The sequence below is a fragment of the Erinaceus europaeus genome, chromosome 10, assembly GCF_950295315.1.
Source record: "Erinaceus europaeus chromosome 10, mEriEur2.1, whole genome shotgun sequence".
Classification (NCBI taxonomy): Eukaryota; Metazoa; Chordata; class Mammalia; order Eulipotyphla; family Erinaceidae; genus Erinaceus; species Erinaceus europaeus.
This window is the reverse complement of record NC_080171.1, coordinates 1,345,956-1,354,055: the sequence shown is the minus strand read 5'-3', so window position 1 is coordinate 1,354,055 and position 8,100 is coordinate 1,345,956. Positions and strand designations below refer to the sequence as shown.

At 47.4% G+C, this 8,100-nt stretch overlaps 2 long non-coding RNA genes across 2 annotated transcripts; one reads left to right on the top strand and one right to left on the bottom strand.

Moving 5' to 3' along the window:
• The first annotated feature begins 211 nt into the window (after positions 1-211).
• On the top strand, positions 212-4,508 carry LOC132540692 (uncharacterized). The gene is made up of 4 exons (XR_009551858.1): positions 212-388; positions 1,663-2,024; positions 2,714-2,894; positions 4,397-4,508. It is a non-coding gene; the product is annotated as an uncharacterized LOC132540692 (long non-coding RNA).
• Positions 2,100-3,450, bottom strand: LOC132540691 (uncharacterized). The gene is made up of 3 exons (XR_009551857.1): positions 3,132-3,450; positions 2,717-2,896; positions 2,100-2,577 (listed from the first exon to the last, which is right to left on the bottom strand). It is a non-coding gene; the product is annotated as an uncharacterized LOC132540691 (long non-coding RNA).
• Positions 4,509-8,100: the final 3,592 nt, after the last annotated feature.

Here is an 8,100-nt window from a genome sequence, read left to right as displayed (position 1 = left end):
TCTGTAGGGGGAAAGCTTCATGAGTGGTGAAGCAAATCTGCGGGTGTCTGTCTCTCTCCCTCTCTATCTCCCCCTTCCCTCTCAATTTCTGTCTGCATCTATCAAAAATAAATAAAGCAAAATATAAAAAAATTAAAAATAATGAAAGTTTACTTCTGGGTATTGAAGTTGAGAAAAAAAAGTATATTCTCTTCTTTGTTTTTCATTTTTGACACCATGGTTGTCTCTGGAAATCACAGCCTGCACATTCCGCTGTCCCCAGGCGACATTGCTTCCTGTCACTTTGATAGAGTGTGTGATGCAGATAGAGAAGAAGCGGGAGGCAGAGGGGGGCAGAGAGGAGATGCCTACAGCACTGCTCGCCACTCCTGAATCTACCTCCCTGCAGGTAGGGCCCTTGCCCCTGTGCCTGGGTCTGCAAGCACGGCTAATGTTCGCACTCTACTGGGTGAGCCCCCACCTGACCCTAAAGTGTATTTCTTAAGGGTGTTTTCCTCTTGCACATGATGAAAACCAAGGACTCTCTTCTGCAGTCTCTGGGTATAAGCCCAGTGACAGGTAAGTGGTCAAGGCGGCCATGTTGCTCACACACAGTGACTACTGTCCACTACTCACTCGTCTTCTGTGCCACACCTCAGATGACACTTGAAAGGACCCTGCTGAGACGAATCAGTTAGAAGGAGAGGGGTAAATCTTAGCTGACCTGACCCACAGGTGAGACAAGAAGCGTGAAAAACACAGGTGACATGTGGACCAGCTGTGGTTGGCTGCAGCAAGGCCAAGGATGTGTGGGGGCAGGAGGAGGGGAGTTTGGGTGTTGAGGACCCGTGGACAGTGATGGCAGAGGACCCCAGCTGGCGGTGGAAGTCATGTCTGTCACAGAACAATGGCAAACTGTGCCCATGTGGTAACAAGCATCTCATAAGTCATTACTGACCTTAACAAAACAAGTTTTTGATGGGAGTGTGGTGGTCGGACTCCTGTGGGATTCCCCAAAGTGGACTTGGAGCTCTGTAAGGAAAGTGCTCCGGCTCCTTGATCGAGTGGTTTTAAATGAGTGCAGGGGAATCTGAGGCATGGGAGTAAGTTCTTCCAGGTAACTCTCATTTTTGGACAAGGACAGAAAAATATACAGTGACAGAGGGACCAGTCATTGGCCTGTGTCAGCAGGCATGAGCACACCAGTGGGCGGGGTGGGGTGTAGGCAGAGCTTGGGGACGAGGCTCTCTGCAGTGAAGGGAGATGGTGTAGGCGGGGGTGAACTGTCCTGACACCATGAGGGATGGGTGGGAAATGCACGTCTATGACAAGTCTTGTAAAACAGCGTGTCACCAATATTTTTTCTTTTTCAAAATTTTTATTTATTTATTTATTTATTCCCTTTTGTTGACTTTGTTGTTTTATTGTTGTAGTTAATATTGTTGTCGTTGTTGTTGGGTAGGACAGAGAGAAATGGAGAGAGGAGGGGAAGGCAGAGGGGGAGAGAAAGACAGACACCTGCAGACCTGCTTCACCACCTGTGAAGTGACTCCCCTGCAGGTGGGGAGCCGGGGACTCGAACCAGGATCCTTATGCTGGTCCTTGTGCTTTGCACCAGGTGCGCTTAGCCCGCTGCACTACAGCCCGACTCCCTACCAATATTTTTCAATGTCGTCTCTGCAGTTCCTCTTGTGCGTTGCTCTTGAGCTGTCTATCCTGTATGGCGGGGCCCCACAGGAACCTGAGGCCCCATGTGCCACTGTCTGAAGACCACTGCCCACATCCTGCCACCCCTGTCTCTGCACTGTCAATGGCCGGTAGCCTGCAACTTGAGGAATGTTGGCAGCATCCTTACTTCCACAAGCCAGCGACCAGCTGAAGCCAGTCATGACTCCGGCCTCTCCGCTACCCTTGATTCCCTTTGACTCAGAAAGCACCTTCACTGGCACCGTGAGGGCTGCTGTGAGACCCTCCCACACAGAGGTTTCTTATGGCCAGTCTGACCACCTCTAGTCAGCGCTCCAGACCACCAGAGACCAAGGCATGTTCATGGTATCCAGATTTTCCCAATATTTACAGGTTTGAATTTCTAGTGCAAGTGGTTTGTAAGTAAAGCCTGATCAGTCATCTTTAAGCAGGTCCCATCTTCCCTGCAATTAACAAAAATCTAGCATTGAAGTGTTACCCTTGTGAGTTTTGTATATGAATGCATTTTTCTCAGCTCTGACTTGGGGTGGTGTGTGGGATTGGACCTGGGGCTTAGGAGCCTCAGGCATGCAAGTCTCTGCCTAGCCATTATGCTATCTACCCCCACGCTGAATGCAATTTTCTTTTATTTCACGTGGGAAGAGAAGTGTTACCCATCTGCCGTCAGGGGTTAGCTTTCCATAGATCAACACGAACGTCTCCTGTTCTTTTATGTTCCATTTTCTCTCTTCATTTAAATCTTGTTTCTCTTGGCATTCGTAGAAGTAGATGAGCCTAAAGAGGACTCAGGTGAGAGAAGCAGTAGCTCGTTCATGCCATGGGCTCACGTCTTGTAGAAAGCCTCCCCCGTAGCTCCTGCTCCAATCCCAGGGCTCAGACATCACTCCTGGACTAAGAGACAGCAGTATTTCCTGGGCTTGCATTTGAGAAGCCCCAGGTCTGACCTCAGAAACCGAATAGCCAAAGCTGAGAGTCACTGTGATTAAAAAAATAATAATAAAAATCAAACGTTATTCCCCGTAGGGAGTACCTTGGATCTTGCTCCTGATTGCTTGCCCCTTTGAAAGCCCATGGCTGTCCCCGAGGGTATTTTTGACCAGCCTCTCCGACACCCACTTAACCCTCTCATCATGGCAGACAGTCACACAAGCTCCTGGCCTGGCTGGCAGGCCCCGCAGAGGCTCACCACACAGGATCCCCAGGGTCAGGTCTGTTTAGTGAAATGAATCAAGGGGTTTGGGAAAGAGGAGGAAAAAAATAAGTATTCTGAAAGAAATTCTGGGTTGTTTCCCAATGGGTAAAATTTAAGTTCTCTGCTAGTCCATTCAATCAACCTGGAAAGACAAGTGTCAAGTAATAAAGGATAAGAAGGAGCTGGGCCCAGGAGCTGAAAATGGCCTTTGCATTAGCCGTGGTCAGCCTCTTGCTGGTGTATGATCACTAACAGCAAAGATCCAGGCAAACTCAGGCGACGCCAGCTTCAGTGCAGTCACCGTGTCTGATAATAAGTCACTATTCCATGTTGGCGGAAACACCTATCGTTCACTGTGGACGTGGCCTCCCACAGCGTCACTGCTCCTAACAGCCCACCCTCTGGTCCTCTGTGGCTCTCAGCTGTGCTCTGAGAAGATACTCTGACATGAACTAACACTTCACGTTAACGAATGTCCAGCAGAAGACCCTTGGCATTCCAGCTGGCCTGAACGTGCCCCTTCTCCAGAGGGCCTGCAAGTGAATAAATACGAAGCTGGCCCATCCAACACACACACACACACACACACACACACACACACACACACACACACTCACACACGTAGGAACGCAGTCCTCAGAGCAGCTGGCTTCCATTAGGCGCTGGAGGCCTTTTTGTTAGTTCAGATGTTTCAGGTCTGCAAAGGCACTCCAGAGCAGAAATAAATATTATGAGCTCAGTCTCGTTTCCATGCCTGGAGTGGGGAACACTCGCTCACACAGTCTCACACTGCAACAGGATCTCAGCATTACTCACTTGGCACATGACCGCTCAGACAAAGCGGTTTCTGTCTTATTCCCTAAACATCCAAACCAGGACTTCTTTCAGACTCTCTTCCCAGATGCACCTTCTGTCCAGTCAAAGTGATGGGAGCAAGCATGGATCCTACACACACCAAATCACTCTTCTCCGTGAAAACCCACGGTTCTCTCACTCTGCCTTTCCTGTCAGCAGAAGTTCATGAATGAGAGCCAAGAGAGGAAGACTTGTGCTTACAAATGGAAGTCAGTCAGGCTGGAGCTGCTTGGGAACTTGAGGTGGAGTTGAGATCATTACATTCAAGAATTCAGTCTGCTTTTTGGCTAGTGTGGGGTTAAACATTTGGTAAGAAGAAGAAAATATCCCAGAGAGTGATACACAGGAGAATTCCTGACTTTGCAGGGAGAAATGACTCTCATCATTCCCCAAAATCATTGCTTTCTTACTGACAAATTCTCTGTGCAGCCACACTTAAAGGGAGTATTTCATGGGTCTAGAGTAAGAGCAAAGGGAGAGCGAGAAAGGGACTTTTCATGGCACTGTGAGCCTGGCATGTGTGTTGCCCGCCCAGGGTTGGTCATGTGACCCCAGCACTTGGCTATGCTTTCCCCAAGGCCCAAGGCCTGCTGCATTCTTCCTCATGCCTCACTGACTTTTCCTGATCCACCTAATCTCGACTTCATTATCACTTTCTTGCAGAGACCTTTTTCTGGCATCTTCTCTAAGGAATGAGCCCCACCGTGTACTCCAGAGTTAGATTCCTGTCTTTAGCTTCGGCTTGGATCCTCACATCTTGGATACTCACTACACCGTGCATGTCAGGAGTCTACACGGTGTCTACACCGTGCATGTCAGGAGACTTGAGTCCCCCCAGGTTCGTTCTCAGGACCAAGCATAGAGCACAGTCAGTCCACAGCATTCAGGGCATGCTCAAAGCACGAAAGCACAAAAGAAGGCTCACGTGGTGTCACAGGGGGTCCCGGCCAGGAGCACAGTTGCTGGGCTCACAAGTCTCCTATTAAAGTCTTGGCTCGCTGAACTGTGCAAGCTTGAGTATGTTGCATAATCAAATTCCTTATCTGAAAAATGAGGACAGTGATGGTGTTTGCCTCACAGCATTCTAATGAGGATTAAACAAAATAATAGGAATGAAATGCTGGGAGTCATGGTACTCATCATAGACAAGCAGGGCTAGGCCTTACTATTATCTTGAATGGAAAAATTCTAAGAAAAACTGAAAGTCTGACCAACGATAGTCATCCTCTGGGGTGTTACTGAGATGTGTACGGTCAGTACTAACCTCTGAAGATATGTGTTTCTGTAGTCTAGGAGAAACACAATTTAGATTAAAATAAATTCTGAGCTATTAATAATTATGTGAACACATAAGGATTTCTTGTCCGGACATGAATGTAATTAGCATAGAGCTGGTGTCAGTGATGAGTGCACTCCAGGCTTACACAGACCCACACAGGAGGCAGGTATGTAAAAAGTTTATTTAAGCGAGTGTCTGGCAGGAAACGCTCTCTGCTTCTGCTGCCCTGGCCTGCTCGCCTTCTCCCCAGAACCCACCAAGCTGCTTCCCCAGAGCTCGAACCCGTGTAGCTGAGTGCTGGTAACATGGACTCCTGGCTCCTGCCATCATGATGAGCCCATCTTTGCCCCTTTGCCTATTCAGCTGTCCTAAATAACCAGATGTAACAAGCCTCCCATTTGCTAAGCCCCAGCTCAGAGCCCTAGAAGCTTTTTCTTTCTTAATGACTATAATTTATGTACTGACTTTTACCAGAGAGAGAGGGAGAAGAAAAAGAGAGGGACCAGAGAACTGCCAAGTTTGGATATGTAGTGCTAGAGAAGGCACGTGGGGCTTCAGGTTTCCAAGTTCTACACTCTGCCAGCAACCTAAATATACACAAATATAGTAAGTGGATTGTGTCCAACTGAATTAGTTGTATTTTCCTTTATCGGCATTTTAAATGTATGTACTGATCCATTGTGTTTGGGTTTTAAAGCTGAACTCCATTGGCAGGTGTTTTCCTTTTTTCCGAGCTCTTGGGAAGATTGTCTCTTGTCTATAATGAATGATAGACAACAGTATTCAAGGTGGAAATTCATTAAAATTTAGAAAGAACTTAGTGGGGGTTGGGTGGTAGAGCAGCAGGTTAAGCACACATGGTGCAAAGCGCAAGGACTGGCGTAAGGTTCCCGGTTTGAGCCCCCGGCTCTCCACCTGCAGGGGAGTCACTTCACGGGCAGTGAAGCAGGTCTGCAGGTGTCTGTCTTTCTCTCCCCCTCTCTGTCTTCCCCTCCTCTCTCCATTTTTCTCTGTCCTGTCCAACAATAAACGACATCAACAACAACAATAATAACCACAACAAGGCTACAACAACAAGGGCAACAAAAGGGGGGGAAGAAGAACGGCCCCCAGGAGCAGTGGATTCATGGTGCCGGCACTGAGCCCCAGTGTTTTTGCTAACCCTGGAGGCAAATAAATAAATAAATATAAGAAACAACTTAGTAAGCATATACAACGCCATAACAATAGAAGTGACCATTGTATTTGTTTTATGGTCTTTATTGACAAATAATTATGAAGTGCAGAGCTTTATTTTTAAATATGCCATTTCCCCATTTTATTTTGATGAGAGAGAGAAAGCACAGGACTCTGCTCAGTGGTGGCTGGTGGCGGTGCAGGGAACTGAACCTGGGACCTCAGAGCCTCAGACGTGAGCATCTTTTTGCATCATGCTCTCTCCCTGCCCCAGAGCTGTATTTAACAACTGCATATAGTAATGTCATAAGGCAAAACTGTGGGCAAGGAGGGTGGGCACCTGGCGAGCAGACGTGCTGCAAGACGCAAGAGTCCAGATTCCAGCCCTGCTCTTCACACCTGCAGGGAGAAGCTGTGTGACTGGTGAGGCAAGTGTCTCTCTTTCTGTCTCAATCCTCCCTCCCGCCTCAGTTTCTGTCTCTATCTAATAAATAAGTAAAGGGGAAGCTGGCATGGCCATCAGTCTAGGTAAACATTTTCCCCTTTATTTTTTTATTATTTTTTACTTGATTGGACAGAAAGAAACTGGGAGGGCAGATAGAAAGGGAAGATGAGGAGGAAGAGAGGCAGAGAGACTCCTGCAGCCCTGCATTACCACTCGTCAGCCTCATCCCTGCAGGAGCTGGGGCTTGAACCTGGATCCTTGAACATGGTAACGTGTTTGCTCAATCTAGTGTGCCACCACCTGGACTCTATAAAATTACTGACTTTAAAATTTTTTAATTATCTTTATTTATTTATTGGATAGAGACAGACAGAAATCAAGAGCTAAGGGGTGATAGAGAGAGAGGCAGAGAGACACCTGCAGCCCTGCTTCACCACTCATGAAGCTTTCCCCTTGCAGGTGGGGACCAGGGGCTCATACCTGGGTCCTTGTGCGCTGTGATGTGTGCGCTCAACCAGGTGTGCCACTGCCCAGTCACTGTAATTACTGAATTTTAAATATTGTTGTTTATTTTGTATATTGAATGACTGGTATTAAAAAAAAAAACTTTCCCATTGTAGAAAGATAATTTATTCTTTGAAACCACAATTTATTGCTGTTCTCAAATATTTCTTTTTTAAATATTTTATTTATTTTTAAAATCTTGTATTTATTTATTTTACTTTTTGTTGCCTTTTTTATTGTAGTAGTTGTTATTGTTGTTGTTATTGATGTCATCGTTGTTGGATAAGACATTGAGAAATGGAGAGAGGAGGGCAAGACAGAGAGGGGAGAGACAGACAGACACCTGCAGACCTGCTTCACCGCCTGTGAAGCGACTCCCCTGCAGGTGGGGAGCCGGGGGCTCAAACCGGGATCCTTAAGCCGGTCCTTGCTCTTTGTGCCACCTATGCTTAACCTGCTTCGCTACTGCGAATATTTTATTTATTTTATATTTTAAATATTTTATTTATTTTATTTTTGAGAGAGATGCAGACAGAGAGAGACACAGAGAGAAACCCCAGGGCCGTGCTCAGCTCTGGCTTATGAGGGTGCGGGGGATTGAACCTGGGACTCAGGAGCCTCAGGCGTGAGAGTCTGTCTGCATACCCATCATGCTGTCTCCCCACCCTCAATTATTTCTTGACTGAAAGAGACACAGCTGGGACAGGGTGGTGGTGCATCTGTAGAGGCCGCCGCACATCTCCAGACACTCAGGCCCTGAGTCTCCACCTGCAGGGAGCCAGCCTCACATGGGGTGAGGCACTGCCACAGCTGCCTCCAGCCCGCCTGCCCACCCGCCCTCTCACCCACTCCACTCTCCTCTGTCCATCATAAAAGTAAAAAACTAAATAAGATAAAATCAAGAGAGAAAGAAAGAGAAAGAGGGAGGAAACAGAGTGCATGGTCCCTGGGAGCTGGGGCTGT